Source organism: Hemicordylus capensis, chromosome 6 (genome assembly GCF_027244095.1).
Source record: "Hemicordylus capensis ecotype Gifberg chromosome 6, rHemCap1.1.pri, whole genome shotgun sequence".
NCBI lineage: Eukaryota > Metazoa > Chordata > Lepidosauria > Squamata > Cordylidae > Hemicordylus > Hemicordylus capensis.
Window position 1 is genome coordinate 29,078,918 of NC_069662.1, and position 16,423 is coordinate 29,095,340.

The following is a 16,423-nucleotide window of genomic DNA, read 5'->3' on the forward strand; positions in this document are numbered from 1 at the left end:
CTGAACTTTTGTATGGTGTCCCTCAGAGCTCCATATTAGCTCCAAAGTTGTTTAACTTACACATGAAACTGCTCAGAGAGATCATCAGGGAATTTGGTGCAGGGTGTTATCAGTTTGTTGATGACACCCAGATCTATTTCTCCATATCAACATCATCAGGAGAAGGCATAACCTCCCTAAATGCCTGCCTGGAGGTGGTGATGGGCTGGGTGAAGCATAACAAACTGAGACTGAATCTAGATAAGATGGATGTATTTATTGTGTTGGGTCAGAACTCAGGAGAGGATTTTGATCTGCCTGTTCTAGATGAGGTCATACTTCCCCATAAGAAATAGGTACACAGTCTCGGGGTGCTTCTGGATCAAACCTCTCCATGGTGTCCCAGGTTATGCAAACCTCTCCATGGTGTTCCTGGTTATGAATTTCTTGAGATAAATGACCTCAGAACAGTGTTATATATGCTGGTAACCTCCAGACTTGACTACTGCAATGGCTCTATGTGGGGCTGCGTACAAAGTCTGGAAACTACAGTTGGTACAGAATGCTGCTGCCAGGTTGGTCTCTACATCATCTCAGAAAGACCATATAACTCCTGTATTGAAAAAACTACACAGGGTACCAATAGGTATCTGGGCAAAATACAAGGTGCTGGTTATAACCCATTAATCTCTAGATGGCTTATGCCATTAGTATTTAATAGAGTGTCTTCTGCACCATGATTCTGCACTGCCCATTAAGATCATCTGGAGAGATTCGTCTACAGTTGTCACTGGCCCATCTGGTGGCTACTCAGGGACAGACCTTCTCCATTGATGCCCTGAGGCTTTGGAATGAACTCCCTGTTGAAATAAGAGCCTTCTCACCCCTGATAATTTTTTTAAAAGTCAGTCAAGACACATTTGTTCACCCAGGCTCTTAATTCGATTTACAGTTTTAATAATTTTTAGCACTTTTTAGACATTGTTAAATTTTAAATTGTTTTAATGTTTTAATTTTGTTTTAATTGTATTTTTATTGTAAACTGCCCAGAGACACAAGTTTTGGGTGGTATAGAGATTTGTCAAATAAATAAATAATATGGCATAGCACTGGACTGTACCTGAGAATTTTGAATGGGATTCAAGATCGTCCCGTCATCTGGTATTTCATACATCCTTGGCCATGTTCTGAGACATGGAGAATCAAAATCTCCTTAGGGTGCCTGCAAAGCTTCCCAAGGGAGAAGGGAGTTGCATTGCAAGAGTTCTATCTTTTACCAGAGAGATTTGGGGCCCTACACACATGGGGCCCCCTTTGTTGGGTTAGTTCAACATGTGAGCATGCAGTCTGATGGAAGGCATAGCGTCAACAACAACCCTATAGTCTTCCCCAGTGGACTGGCCCTCTCATGAGAGTATGAGCCCATTAGGAGTTTGGTTTGGTCTGCATGGACTGCTTTGCCAGGGTGATCCCTCACAATAACATCTTAACTCACAGCAGGACAGACACCCCCAGGATCCTTTGCCCTCCCTCATATACGTATCCCATCCTAGTAATTCATAATGCTTCCTTTCCTTTCCTGAGTAACAGGGAAATGCTTTACCTTGGAGGTCGAGCAGCAAGGAGAGCCCCCACTCTCCTGGAACCTGAGGCTGCTGAAGCGTGGCTGGATGAATGTCTGTGATGCAATTCATAATTTTGAATTGTAACCATGGGTTCGTCTACCTCTGGAGGTTCATCTACCTCTGATTTCATGTTACATCTGAATGTGACCAGAATGAAGCACACTTAATTTCTGGGGTCACTGTCAGGAGAAACCTTTCAAAGGACACAGTGTGGTGGAAGGATACAGAAAGATTTCTTGCACAGGTAGAGATCTGTTCACACACATTTGGATACAATCCTATAGTTACTGTTTGACAAGTTTCAAAATGGAGTATTTCTCCATCTGGGAACACACTAAAAATCAGCAACACCATATATGCATATCTCTGTGATTTAATGTTCTGTCTTGGTCACTGAAGAGTGTAACATAATGTCAAAAAATGACCCTTCCTATCACTTTTCTAGGTGGAATTCAGAAGGCATGTTTGGCCTCAATGTTGTGCAATTTGTTGTTCCATTTGCTGCCAATCCATGATGACAATCAAGGTTTTTGAGATTAGTCACAAAAACTGATTGTCAGGAAATGGCCAGCAGATGGCACTGTGGATTATATGATGATCAAGGACTTAATTTGAATGCTGTGTAGAAAAATGGTAGGATCTTCCATTTTCAAACAGACTAATTATTCATCTGGAAATGTCATTAACAGCTGGGATAACTAAGAATGGGAAAGCGCTTTGATCCCTACCACAGTGGTGTACCACTTTACTTTCCCCACAGGAGTAGGAATGTGCATGTAACTGACCAGATTAGAGCCTCCCCAGGAGGCTGAAGCTTGATCAAGGCTTGGCCCAGTCCACTCCAGCCGTTGATTCAGTTTGAGGGGCTCAATGGCTATACTTGTAAGGGGGAACAGGAAGGATTCCCCTTTACAAGTAAAGGGCTATATGTGGGGCAGGGATGGGAGGGGAAAGTATCACTCTATTGAAAAGTATCATTGGCTTGAATATAAAAGGTAAAGGTCAGCGGGAGGATGGATGGAGCCCCCACCGCCACCTTTGGTTCGAGATTTGGTTCGAGGGTGAGCCTTTGAGCTGAGCCATCTCAAGTGCAAACTGGCTCAATTTCAAGCTGGTTTGCACATCCCTACATAGGAGTGACTAGCTGGCACTCTTACTGCAAAAAGTATAGTAGTGTACTCTTGGACAACAATGATGTAAGGGCAGACTCTGACCTCCACCCATTACAGGGTAGCCAGTTCCTCACTAGCAGAAATGCCACATAGTTGCATTTCCCCCAGGGGTCCAAGCTATCTGTAAGCCATATTTCTAAAAATATACCCCAACCATCATAATGACAGGCATTGCTCATATAGCCAGTTTGTTGGCTTTCTGTGGACTTTGTTCAATTGTAGGACAGGGAAGTATTTCTTTATCTGGCACTTGGATTATATGGCACTTTTATTGGAAAAGATAAGGAATCTTCAAACGATTTCAGCCGGAGCAAAAATTGCTTTCATTTTTGCTGATCAAAGTTCAGCAGTTTGTCTAGTTTGCTTTCCAAACTCACTTTTATTTTTGAAAGAACAACACAGATGTCAAATGTGGTGTTCCCCCTGCCCCACCCCATAGTCCAAGCTCAAGAACTTCCTACACCATTGTAGTTACCTTTTCTAAGGATTTAGAAGCATTCTCTTCATTACATTTTTAAAAATAATATTGTCCATCTGAGAGAGTGTGATCTTTGACAACCTTTGTTGAAAAGTGGTATATAAATATTTGTTGTTGTTGATACATGCTGCATCACCCATAGGGGACAATGGGGACACGAGTGTCCATTTCTGCCTGTGGGTGCCTCCTAGGAGTGCCACAGTGGGTTAGTTGATAGTGACCAATGGGTAGCGGCTACCACCCAAATTCCAAAGAAATTAGCCAAGAGGGTTTTACAGCAGTAGTCTACTTGTTGCAATCACATTTTCCCCCCTTGCTCACAGCAAAAGGTGCTTTTAAAAATGACAATTTGCAAATCAACAAAATGGGTCAAGTGATAACATGCAAAATTGCAGATTCTGTGAGGGGCAAACAAGTCACATGACCCTTTTACCATGAGTAGGCAACTGCCATAGACAAAAGAGGGAGAACGTGACCACTCTAAGTAAACTGTCATGTGCATGCTTCCTATTCACAATCACAAAGCACTGAATTCAAATTCCTTGCCGCTTTTTTCTTCTTCTTTACTTTCCTCTAAAAAATCTTGAGAATTATAATTTGGTGTGTTGCTGAGAATGTTGTTAGAGATCTCTGTGCATCCCACCTCCAAACCACAGTTCAAAGGAAGAGGGAATTGTTACAGACCAGGCCCGATTGGTATACCAAATATGCTCATTAGCTAGTATACAAAATTGGGTCTGGCTTCAAGTTCTTTTATATGGTGACCGTGTATGATCTGGATGCAAAGAAGAAAGGAGACCAAACCAGTCCTCAAGATTCAATGGGCTTTATTGAGTTTAAAAGACCTACTCTAGCAAGGCAAAAAGCAGAACCCTCTATCAATTTTAGCAACAGTAATTAAACAGAATGTCCTAACCAGTATCAATATTCACCGTGTGCCTAACTAGCTTATGTGTGTGTAATTAAATCTTCCTAGATTCTAATACATTTCAAATACAGGCAGAAAAGAGGGAGGTGGGTTTGAGAGAGGCTGAGGGCTGGCATGGTTTGGAGTTAGTATAGGAAAGGAAGGGGAGAAGAGGGGGGAAGGAGAAGGGAGCAGGGAAAAGATGGAGGGGAATCCAAGGCCTATAAAGGAGCAGCATATTTACCCAGGATCCGAGGCTGGAGAGAGAAGAATCACTTCAGTTGAAGGAGTGAGGCGCTGGCGGAGACAGGAGCTGTGCAGTTGCTTCAGATCAGGCAGCTTGGGCAGCAGAACTCAGGCATTGCTGTAGTTTCTGTTCATGAACAGAGTTCCTGCTTTGCCCCGCGGCTTTAGCAGCAAACTCTGGGATCTTGTGAGCAGCTTTGCTGTAGGCAAAGATTGCTAACTCTCTGTCTCAAAAGCCTCATTCTTATAGTGATTTTCTCTTTGATCCTTTAATAGAATCTATTCAAAGATCTCCTCTTTTCCTGGATGTCCAAAAGGTGATAACGTGCTGCTACCTTCTGAACAAAGTCTTAATTATTCAGGATATTGGCCAGATTCAGAGAGATCTCTGAATCTCATCCTCTGTAAACTCTTTGCGCTTCAGGAAGGGAGGGAGGGGGACATTGCCCACAGCAAATCTGCATCTAAGATACTGCAAATTACATCTTGGCAGTCTGGCCCCCAGAAGGTGTTAAAATTCAGAGTTAGTAATGGAATTGATCCCATTTGGGTGTGAGACAGCCATTCTTACTTCTTGTGTACCTCTTATCTAGTGTGTAATTATATTTAAAGTAACATATATGAGTGTGAGACATTCAATACATATGTAGCATCAGTGAGGTGTGATTAAAATCTACAGACGGATCTCTGTATGCATTTGGCTATGTTGAACTTCCATGGAGAACAATACAAATCACTGACAAAGATTTAACACTAATGGGGGGGGGGGAATCAGCCCCCTGGCTCCTTTCACAGACACTTGGTAGCCAGTGGTATTAGCATATGGATTACCGCATTCAGCATTCATACCTGGCTTTTGTGTTCCCTTGCATATCCATTTTGCAACACAAAGCTATATTGTCTCCTGCTCCCAGAGCAGTTGACCTGGGTGCCAGAGTTCAGGTATCATTTCATTTCTTGATATAAAATGGAGTCAGACACAGGCCTATATTTCACCATACTTCTGAGTCTGATACCTCTAGTTCTGATATGTTATAGACTGTTCATAACAGAATAGATATGCATATTCCAGACAAATGTAAGGAATGTCACATCAGTGAAAGCTGAGTTTCTGGACATCCACAGAATTCAGCTGGGATTGTCAGCATTGACATGCTGTCAACAACTGTCAGATTTTGAACATTCAGTATAGGATGCATGTGCACTAATCCTGACTGTAGTACTTAACTTCACCCACAAACATTGAAAGGTTAGAATAAGGCCACCATTTTGCCACCCTTCAACCACCCTGATTTATGAAATGATGGTTGAATGATATAGACTAACTATGCATTAAGCAATCTTGAGAATGCACCTCATTGCATGAGCACTAATTAAACCACAAACAGTGGGAGGAAATATATAATAAGGCATGCAAAAATAGTTCTCTAGATGCACACATCAGCTCTTCCAGTAAGGTTGCATGGAGATGGACCTTCTAAAAGAGTAATGTGGTTGTCACTGCCTATCAAATACATCATGTGGTTTAAGAACCTCTGCGCACACAGTGAGAATACCACACACCACATATATATATATTTAAAATTAGTCCCTTCTCTCAGATCAGGGTCTGCAGTATTTGGAAGCCAAATGTCATGGAAATTTGACTGAATGTCACTGCAGAAAATCAAGCTTCTGCTGGTGTGGGGATACCTTTATAGTTCTGCATCTGGATTCATGGAAGCATAGCTAAATTTTGCTTCACATACTTTGTTACAGTCCCATAGTATATGGGACTGGGGTTTCCAAATGACCAGCAAAGCAACTTGGTTTAGTATGCTTTTAACAACAGATTGATAAGCTGAAATCAGCAGGTTGTATTTTTAATAGCATGAAAAATGTTATCAGCTGCTAGTATCTGCTTATCAAATATCTGTTAGGTCCACATGAGGAAAGATGGTAATCCTATATGATAAATTACCTAGGGATATTTTGGGCAGTATAAAAATGTAACAAACAAACATAATGTACCCAGAAGTGAAATCAAGGAAAATTGTTTCATGTGGAAGAACAGTGTGAGAATTTGGTTTTCCTGTGCCAGTAACACAATATTGTATTCTAAAGGTAATTATATCTTTAAAAAAAATTACTATAGAAGAATATCAATTAAAGAGTTTATAAACAAATAAAAAAATTCTTGTGGATGTTGCCAAAAATATCTGAGATGCAGGACATATTCTCATGTCATCATGATATTCCCATCATCATATTCTGCTCACAAAGGTTTCAAGCACAAATCACTGCACCCTGACTACTTGATACTTCACTCAGCTCTGTCCCTAGGGTTTTCAGCATAAATTTTATAAATTTTTATACAACTATCTGGTCTAGTAACTTAACTGTTAAAACAAAGAAAAAGAAAAGTTGAGAATTCTATGGTGCATTTAGATTTTGTGCTAGAGGTTATATTCTATGATACATTATTTTATAGCCCTCATACCAAAACAGAGAAGAGCATTTTTACATTGAATTTGATCTTTGGAGGTCAGTTTGCTGGTGTGATTGACTGGAGTTTATTCCTTAGAAAAAGCATGAAACAAATGTATTTATAATACTCCATATTTACTGTCTCTTAAACCAAAGAATAAAGTCAGTTTTTAGAATAGAATATGAAGACAAGTTCTGCACTCACACATTTATAAACTACATAGGATAAAGATGTTTGTAATTGGATCACCTGAGCTTTTTATTTTTAGTTTAAAGCAGACAAGTGAAGCATCAAATCTGATCAAAGCAATAACACTGAGGGAGGTGATTCACTTTCCCCCCATCTCCACCATTTCTCTGACTTAAATCGCTCCCCTAAGTTGCTCTTAACCCACACTATGGGGGGCAGGGGCAGTAATGGAAAAAATGCAGCTAACAGCATCTTCAGATATATGTTTTAGATTAGCAAAATTGCATGGGTAAGAAGTTTTTCACATGGGGCTTTTTTAAATACACACCCTTCATCCACTGGGATGAAGGGTGTGTATTCACATATTGGGGCGGATTTATCCTAAAGTCCTTGCAAGTTATTGAGGAGCAGTTCAAACACAATTTGGGGTTTTCATTGCGCATTAGAGTGTGGCCCAATTTATATCCAGGATTGGGGGGAAAATCCACTCTTCGTGCTGTTGTTGTTGGTTTTTTTTATAACTTCGAGTTCACAGTAAAGTCTCCCAGTAAACTCGTGGGAAAGCCTGCTGTGTGCAAAAGTCCTAGGGAGATTTTATCCCCCAGCACTGCTGCTATAATTAGCTCTCAGCCCTGCAGCAACATAGCTGCTCCAAAATAAAAATAAAACCATCAGAAGATCTGCTCATAGATCTCCCATATCATGTTAGTTTGCCCTAAAGTAAAATATCTTCTACACTAGAAGATGCAGAAGCTGGGGTTATTTCTGTATGAACCTTGTCCCCCCCCCCCCATAAGGCCCCAGGTGTGAATAAAAAATGTACTTTCAGTTCAGTCTTATATAGACCATTGTGACTGATACTTGCAAATAGTCAGTCTGCAAATAAGCAAGTGAGTAAACAGCAAGGTTCACATTCAAATCTTAATATAGCTAGAAAGTATGAGCTGAGCATTGGTTTTTTCCTACTTTGAAGATTTCTCTTGTTGTAGACATGCAACTACAACAAAGAATAAACAAAACCATGAACAGCCAAATCATTCATATAAAGTGGGGGTGTAGGGAAAACAAAGGGCCAATTCACATCACTGTTTGGGAGGGGAAGAATGGTCCAAAACATTACCTCCCCCATAGATGATCAGGACGGTGTTGCTGGGTGCATGGATCACAAACCCAGATGATCCTCTGCTGCCCCAGGCAGTACAGAGGATTGGGGGCTAGGACGGTTTGTCCCAGCCCCCGGAATCCCATAATGCACAACACAAGTGTGTGCTGCATTGTGAGGATCCCTTTGGCACTGACCGGGAGCCTGCTCCTGTGTTGATTCTGTGCAGTGCCAACACATGAGCACTAAGCCCAGGTTAAGGGTGCCCTTGCACCCTGGCTAAGTGGTGGGCTCCCTAAGTGGGTTTGCTGCCATGCCACTGCCAGGAGCCATGCAGTTCTCACATGCAGCTAAGACTGGCCTTGGTTGCCTTAGCCCAGTCTTGGCTGCTCATGAGAACAGCCTCCATGTGTTATAAAAGTATGGCTTTTCAAGGAAGCATGGCATGCATTCATCCTGAGACAAGAAACTGTGGGCAGCTTTGCAAATCTTAACTTCAGAAAGCCAAAAATGACTCTTGTTTTGCATTGAGCTTGAAGGCCATTCAAGAAAGAGAAACGATCAAGCCTGGTCCAGTAGTACCAGTAGTAGCAGCTTTAGATTCTATTGATACATTAGGCTTGTTCACACAACCATTAACTGGGAAGGAGAAGTGGCCTAACTAGCTTTGGGAGCTGTGCACATTCCTGGTCATGTGTGAGTAAAAAGAAAGACAGGAAGCATGGAGCATGATAATCTGCTAAATGTCAGCTGGGTAGGACAAGCATGCCCTACCCAGATTCTGTTTCCAGCTTTTGAATGAAGTAGGAAGAAAAACCATCCTACCCAGTTGCAGCTTAGAAGATGATCATGGTATCCACCTCCTACTTTGCTTTGCTTTTTACTTGCATACAACTGAATGTCAGGAGAGTGCACAGACCCTGAAGCTGGGTAGGAGACTTGTCCTATCCAGTTAATAGTCACGTGAACAAGCCTATTATACTGAACACTTGTACAACAAGTGTACAGTGTTCACAAGTACAGATCTGTGCATGGGTATCTGGTGGGCCACTGTGTGGAAAAGGATGTTGTACTAGATAGGCCTTGGGCCTGATCCAGCAGGGCTCTTATGTATGTACAATCATTCACACATTGTGCGGAACACAAGAACAGCAGGACACTTCCTATCTGTACCAAGCATTTGATGTGCCTGTACCCAATTCACATTTAAAATGAACACAGGTAAAATTATTCACACAAAAACATGAATGTGTATATAGACATCAGTACACTTGTATAACATAATGTCTGAGGAGGGCTAAAATATCTGAATAGAGCTGTACTCTAATCCAATTCACTTACTCTAGATACTGATGTTCAATTTGCATGTTAGATAAAACTTTTGTATGTACTTGGAGCAACAGTATGGGTGATTACCATTTTTATATCAATGGCATGGAGCAAAGATTTGCAAAATGCGGTTTATAATATGCATGAGGAACTTTGGAAGGGAACACGAAAGGGGATGAAAACAGTTTGTGGAAAATTTTAACTACTTGGCTCTGAGTTAAGGCACCTGCACGAACCTGGGTTTAAGCATTTTGATGGGACAAGAATCAATAAAGATAGATGGCTGGGAATTATTACTTAGTTTCAGCCACTCTGGATGTTAAAAATATCCTGTCATCCAAAAACCTTTCGTTTAAGATGAGAGTTAAGATGGCTTTACATTTTCACTCATGCTCTAAAAAGAATGGAAATTTAATTTCTAACCGATGCATTTCTACGAGGCATAGTGCTTCCCCATAGTGCTTCCCCAAAAAGCCATTTTAATTCTCATCTTAAACCAAAGGTTTTTGGATGACTAAATTTCCAGGATTTTTAAGAAGGAACATCTGGCACTGTGGGGAAGAGAAGTGTAACATGGTGTTTACCCATGCTGGTTAAGAAGAGTGCAAGCAGAAGTTTATATGGGGCATCTCTGGGAAGTGGCTGGGGAAGTTTCACCTGTTGAATATCTGCCTGGATGCATCCCTTCCCAGCCTAATGTCCAACTGGAAGACTAAGGCAAAGTGTGGGTGCATGAAGCTTCATTTCTAAAGTCAGCATAATATACCAGACTGTACAAAGTCTTTGTAGTTTATATGGCATAGAAATTAAGATGAGCACCTTAACTTGGAATAGTTATTTTGAATTGTTTTACACGATGTATTATTTTAATTGTTTGTGTTTTTAGTCCATAAACCATCCAAAGATTCTTATATGGAGTGGTATATAAATGCAATAAGTAAGTAAAATTTGCTTGGTGTGTACTTCAGTCCAGCATCCTCTTTCCCAAAGTGCTCAGCCAGATACTTCTGGGACACTTTAGAGAAGTGCAAGAATGAAATTTCCATGCACCATTCCTGTCCACTGCCAACAAACTAGCATTCTGGTATAGACTGCCCTTGAACATAGAGGTTCTACATCAGAGCCAAGCTGCCTATGAATATGGAGGTTTCACTTCCTCATTGTGAGTAAGTGAAGCCTCCATATTCACCTTCGGCTTGGGTCTGATGTAGAACCTCCAGGGGCAGTTTACACCAGGGAGCTAGTTGGCTTTGGGCAGAAACAATTGTGGGGGTTTCATTCCTTGCTGCACTTCTCTGGAGCTTCCTAGCCTTGGTTCCAATCCTATGCATGTTTATTCCAAAGTAAGTCCCAGAGAAACCAACAAATTTCTATGCAGAAATTTCTTCCAATGCTTTGCTGAAATTTGGGGATGTGGGAAGCAATTCTGCTTAGGGCCTCTGCTGCTATTGATTGTATGTGTGTTTACTCAAAAGCAGGCCCTGATTAAATCAATTGACTTATTTCTCAGTAACTTATTCTAAGCTTTGCTAAAGGGGTTTTATACCCCTTTGGTGTGGGCTAGGGATGAGAGAAAATGGGCAGAAAGAGAAAACAAAAGTCCATAAAAGGGCAGGGTGTTGAGGGCACCCCAACATTAGACCCAGAGGTACCAACCCAGAAGTATATGGAATTCAGGCCTGTGTCTTATTCCATTTTATTAAGGAATCAGTTAAATGCCTGAATTCACATGACACCCAGATCTCATGACTGCCTGGTAAATGATTTGTAAAGGCAGGGGTAATCTAGCATTGTTTATCAGTGTTTGTGGAACTCACAAGAGACACAGTGGGGTCCTGCAAGATTACGTGTCTCACACTGCTGAAATTAACCTGCTCTCCAGTAATCCCCTTACCTCACTGACAGGATGCTTCTGCTTTTGTCAAATGTATTGATTAACTCGCCTCACACATGTATCCCTTTCGATATTACTTTAAATATTCTCTTGTTATAATTACACACTAGACAGAGGTACACAAGAAATAACGTAATTGCTGTCTCACACAAATAGAACTAATTCTTTCACTAACTCCTAACTTCTAACATTCTTGGGACCAAGAGGCAAATCTATTTTGGAAATGACAATAGAATAATACTTTGCTAACAGGAGATGAACTGAGACCCTGTTTACCATGGACTGAGCTATAATTAAAAGATAATATCTAGAAGGTTACAGCAAGTTGTCACCTTTTGGGGACCCAGGAAGGAAGAGGATATTTTGAATAGACTCTATGGAGATCAAAGGAAGATACAACTATAAAGAATGAGGCTTACTGGACAGAGAGCTAGCAATCTTGCCTAATAAGCATACTTGCTCAAGAGCCATCCCAGAGTTTGCTGCTAAGCCGTGGGGCGATGGACAGGAACTGTCTGACTTGGGCTGCGCAGTGAGAAGTCAAGACTTTCCCAGCCATGGTGCTCTTATTCTCAGCCTTGCTCTGAGCAAACTGCCTACTTGATCATCGCTCTTGAACTCCTGTTTCCAGCTACAGCCTATCTCCTTCAGCTGAAGGCCCCACCGCTCTCAAGCCTCTGACCCTGGTAATATGCTGCTCCACAAGCCTTGGATCACCCCCCCCCCATCCTTTCCCCTTCTTCTCCCCCCCTTCCATCTACTAATTCATGATCTCCCCAACCCATGCCAGTCCTCAGCCTTCCTTACCCCCACCCCTTTTTCTGTCTATATATGAATTCTGTTAGGCTCTAGGAAGATTTAACACACGCACATATGTTCGTTAGGAACACTGGGTGATTGTTGTTGCTGGCTAGGGTTGAAATATTGTTAGTAATACTGATAGATTGTTTTGTTTTCTGCTCAGTTAGATTGATGTTGTTATTCTTTTATACTCAATAAAGCCCATTGAATCATTTAGGATTGCTTTGATCTCCTTTCTTCCTTGCGCCCAGATCCTACATGGTCACCGTATAAAAGAACTGGTCACTTTGTGACACCGATGAAACAGGCCTAATTTTGTATGCTAGCTCATAAGCATATTTAGTATACAAATCAGGCCTGGCTCTCAACAAGGGAGGAGAGGGATTGGTTATTTAATATAAAAGAGCCAGAGTGTTCATAGACTCTCCTTATCAGGCAGCTGCATTCAGAACCAGGAAGTCATTCTACAACCTGCCAGGATTGCTCCTCCCAACTCCAGCTCCAGAACCTTCACTGGACAAAATCAACATTAAATGCTTTAAACTGTCATTATGGTGACTTTGGACTTTGAAAAATACTAGGTGGGTGTTTTTCAAGCAAGTAAAAGGCACTACCCTTGCATAGACCTGAATTTTTGGAGACAGTGAAGGCATTATGATTTTTTAAAGGTATCTTATCTGCAGTGGAAAAAAGTAGCCAATGCTGAAAACCTCTCTTTATAGGAGTTATCTTAAACTGCTATATCTAAGCCATTCTTTAACAGATCTGCACCATATTTGGAGGGGTGGTGTCTGTAAATGGCCAGGAAGATTTGACTGATGGTTTTGCTTTTATGACCAATAGAATATTCAGGCCTTATACTGGCAGAATGTTGAAACAACTCCTCATCTTAACTATACTGGCACTACTGTGCCTGTATAATATTGACACACTCACTTAGCTATTTTAGTGGTCAAATGACTACTGAAATACTCCCCTCCCAATACACAGAAGCACAGTGTATGGTTAGAAGCCTGACAGTCCCTTCTCATCAATCTGCATAGTCCTGTCATTTATTGACTCACTGGGGCTTATTTAACTCTCAATTGCATCAATTTCCTGCTGCCTTCTCAGGTTGACATCTCACCACCACACATTTCAGTGCTACTCACCTCATTCCCACCCAACCCCAGGCCCACTAGTTTATTTTGATATCCTCCCTTACTACTTCTGGGAAAACTTGTGTTTCCGACAACTCCAGTTCAATTAGCCACTTTTGATCTGTAAAGAATGGTTAAACTGAATTAGATCAAGAGAGAAAAAGGAGTCACTGTGCGGTTCCTATCAGAGAGTCAAACTTAGAATGGCGTATGCTAAACAAACTTCCTACATTTCACATTTGGGGGGGGGGAGAGCCATTTAGCCATTGAGTTTCATGAACTGCCACCTTCAGTTTCTTCTTTCTTTTAAACTTCAGATCTCTGATCTAGTTATTCAGATAAGCAGCATTTGCATGTAATGCAAAACTGGAGGCTAACAAATCCGCGGTTTATTTTTTGAAACCACAAAGTATATCTCAGACGTTCATCCAATTGTGGTCTAGCAGCTTCAGGTTTCAGGGCAGATGTACCCCTCCCCCTCCTAGTCCACCAAGACTGCATCCCAGCAAGCTTTGCTGCACCCAAGTTGCCAGATTCCAGGCATGGCATCAGCATATCACTGGCACTGCAGCCATTTGCCACAATCTGTAAGGGTGTGTGTCAACTGCAATCATTCAAGTGCAATTTTTGGTAGGGAATGCCTCCCTCAACAGGTGAAGGGCATTCAAAGCCTTTTAAATGGCAGGCATTTAAACTCTTCCTCTCACACCACTTGCACTGCAGCCTGCACAAGAGGCCTATAGCCAAGCAATCCTGCACAAGCACATTTAGGGGGATGAAAGGGGCGGGGTGCAGATGGGCACTGTTTTCCTGAAACCCCAGGAAGAGGCCATGACTACTTCCTAGAAGGGAAAATGAATATGAGGGTGGGCAAAGGATCCTGTGGTCTGGTCCACCATACCAAGGGAGGATGCTGTGATGGCAAATCCAGCTGAAGCAGATCATGAACCCCCACCCACTCTCACCCTTTGTTGGCTTGCCGTCAGGGCATTAGCTCTCTCATGATAGGGCCAGTCCACTGGGGAAGACCAGAGGCTAAGTGAGCTTCAGGTCTCTGGCAGACTATGCCCTCATGAGTTAGGCTATCCAAACCTAGGGGGCCCCACATGTGTGGGGGCCCCCGTTCTCACTGGTAAAAAATAGAGCTCATGATTTGAATCTTCCTCTTGCCACTAACCCCTTACATGCTCCCATGCCTTGCCACCCTCGACAGGTGTGCAGAGTAGAGAAGTGCCAGGGATAGATCCCTCTCCCCATTCAAAGTTCTCGGGCTCTGGTTGGTGTAGCAGCATGTGCAGATGGTTCACCATGGGCAATTGCAGGTTTGCGGAGCTCCTGCCTTTGGTGGCTCCTGCTGAGCCGGCTGGCCATGCTGCACAAGTGTCAACACACTTATTTGCCAAGGGATGACCAGAGTGGCAGAGTGAGTACTTGAAGTGCTTCTTGGTAGCATTCCCAGTTACACAGTCTGGATCCAAACCTCTCCCTGAAGTTTCAGGTTGAGGCAGTGGCCAGAGGTACTTTCTATCAGCTTTGGCTGATATGTCAGCTGCATCCATTTCTTGAGATAAACAACTGCGAAACAGTAGTACATATGCTGATAACCTCCGGACTTGACTACTGCAATGGCTCTATGTGGGGATGCCTTTGTATGTAGTCCAGAAACTCCTGTTGGTACAGAATGCGGCAGAGAGGCTGGTCTCTGGGTCCATATTACTCCTATACTAAAAGAGCTACACTGACTACTGATAAGTTTCTGTGCAAAATAAAAGTTGCTGGTTAAAAAAACAACCCAGCTTCACATATAACCGCCCTGAGCCATTTTGGGAGGGCAGTATATAAATCAAATCAAATAAATAAATAAATATATGCTGATGCTGATGGGATCTGAGTGACTGACCAGGAAAAAGATATTTGGATCATGGTGGTGGGCAGCTCATTGAAAGTGCCAATGTAGGGCAGCTGTGAAAAAGGCCAATTCCATGCTTTGAATAATTAGAAAGGGGATTGAAAATAAAACTATAAAAATAAAAGTTTCCTCTTTTGAAGTCCAATGCATCTGTGTTGGATTTCCTTGACAATTCTCCATTCACATATATGCTGAATTGGATCATACTATGGTCACTGCTACCCAATGGTTCTGCAACTCTGTCATCTGAGCCCCTGGTGGCGCAGTGGTAAAACTGCCGCCCTGTAACCAGAAGGTTACAAGTTCGATCCTGACCAGGGGCTCAAGGTTGACTCAGCCTTCCATCCTTCCGAGGTCGGTAAAATGAGTACCCAGAATGTTGGGGGCAATATGCTAAATCATTGTAAACCGCTTAGAGAGCTCCGGCTATAAAGCGGTATATAAATGTAAGTGCTATTGCTATCTCACACCAGGTCCTGGGCACCACACAGGATTAAATCCAAAGTCGCCGTCTCTCTGGTTGGTTCTGTGACTAACTGTTCTAAGTCACAGTCATTTAGCATGTCTAGAAATTTGGCCTCTCTGTCATTACCTGAATGTGAATTCACCCAGTCTATGTGTGGATAGTTGAAATCACCCATTATTACTTCCCTGTCTCTCTTTGATGCCTCTCTTATTTCTTTGTCCAACTCCAGGTCACTCTCAGCACTTTGATCTGGAGGGCGATAGCATGTCCCTAATAACACATTTCCTTTCAGTCCTCGTAATGTTACCCATAATGATTCTGGACTCTGTCCAAGTCCACCTAAGTTTTCTAGCTTTTTGGAATCTATCCCATCTTTGATATACAGTGCCACTCCTCCCATGGACATGTTCACTGCATTAGAGTGACTTATATTCAGGCTTTATATTTTTCAGACTTCATATGTCTGGAACTCTCACAGACAAAACACTTTTGTTCTTTTGATAAATTTTAAAAGAAATTTCTTCACTTCACTTCACTTGCTGTTTATTGCCACTGCACAATTTAAAATCCTCCAAGTTGTTTATTACAAACTTCAAAATCAAATCATCTTTGGCTTCTAATACATTTAGAATAAGCTCAAAATGCTCAAGAAGACTTTTCAATAATAATCCAATCTGAACCACATCAGGCATTATTTATTTATTTATTTATTTATTTATT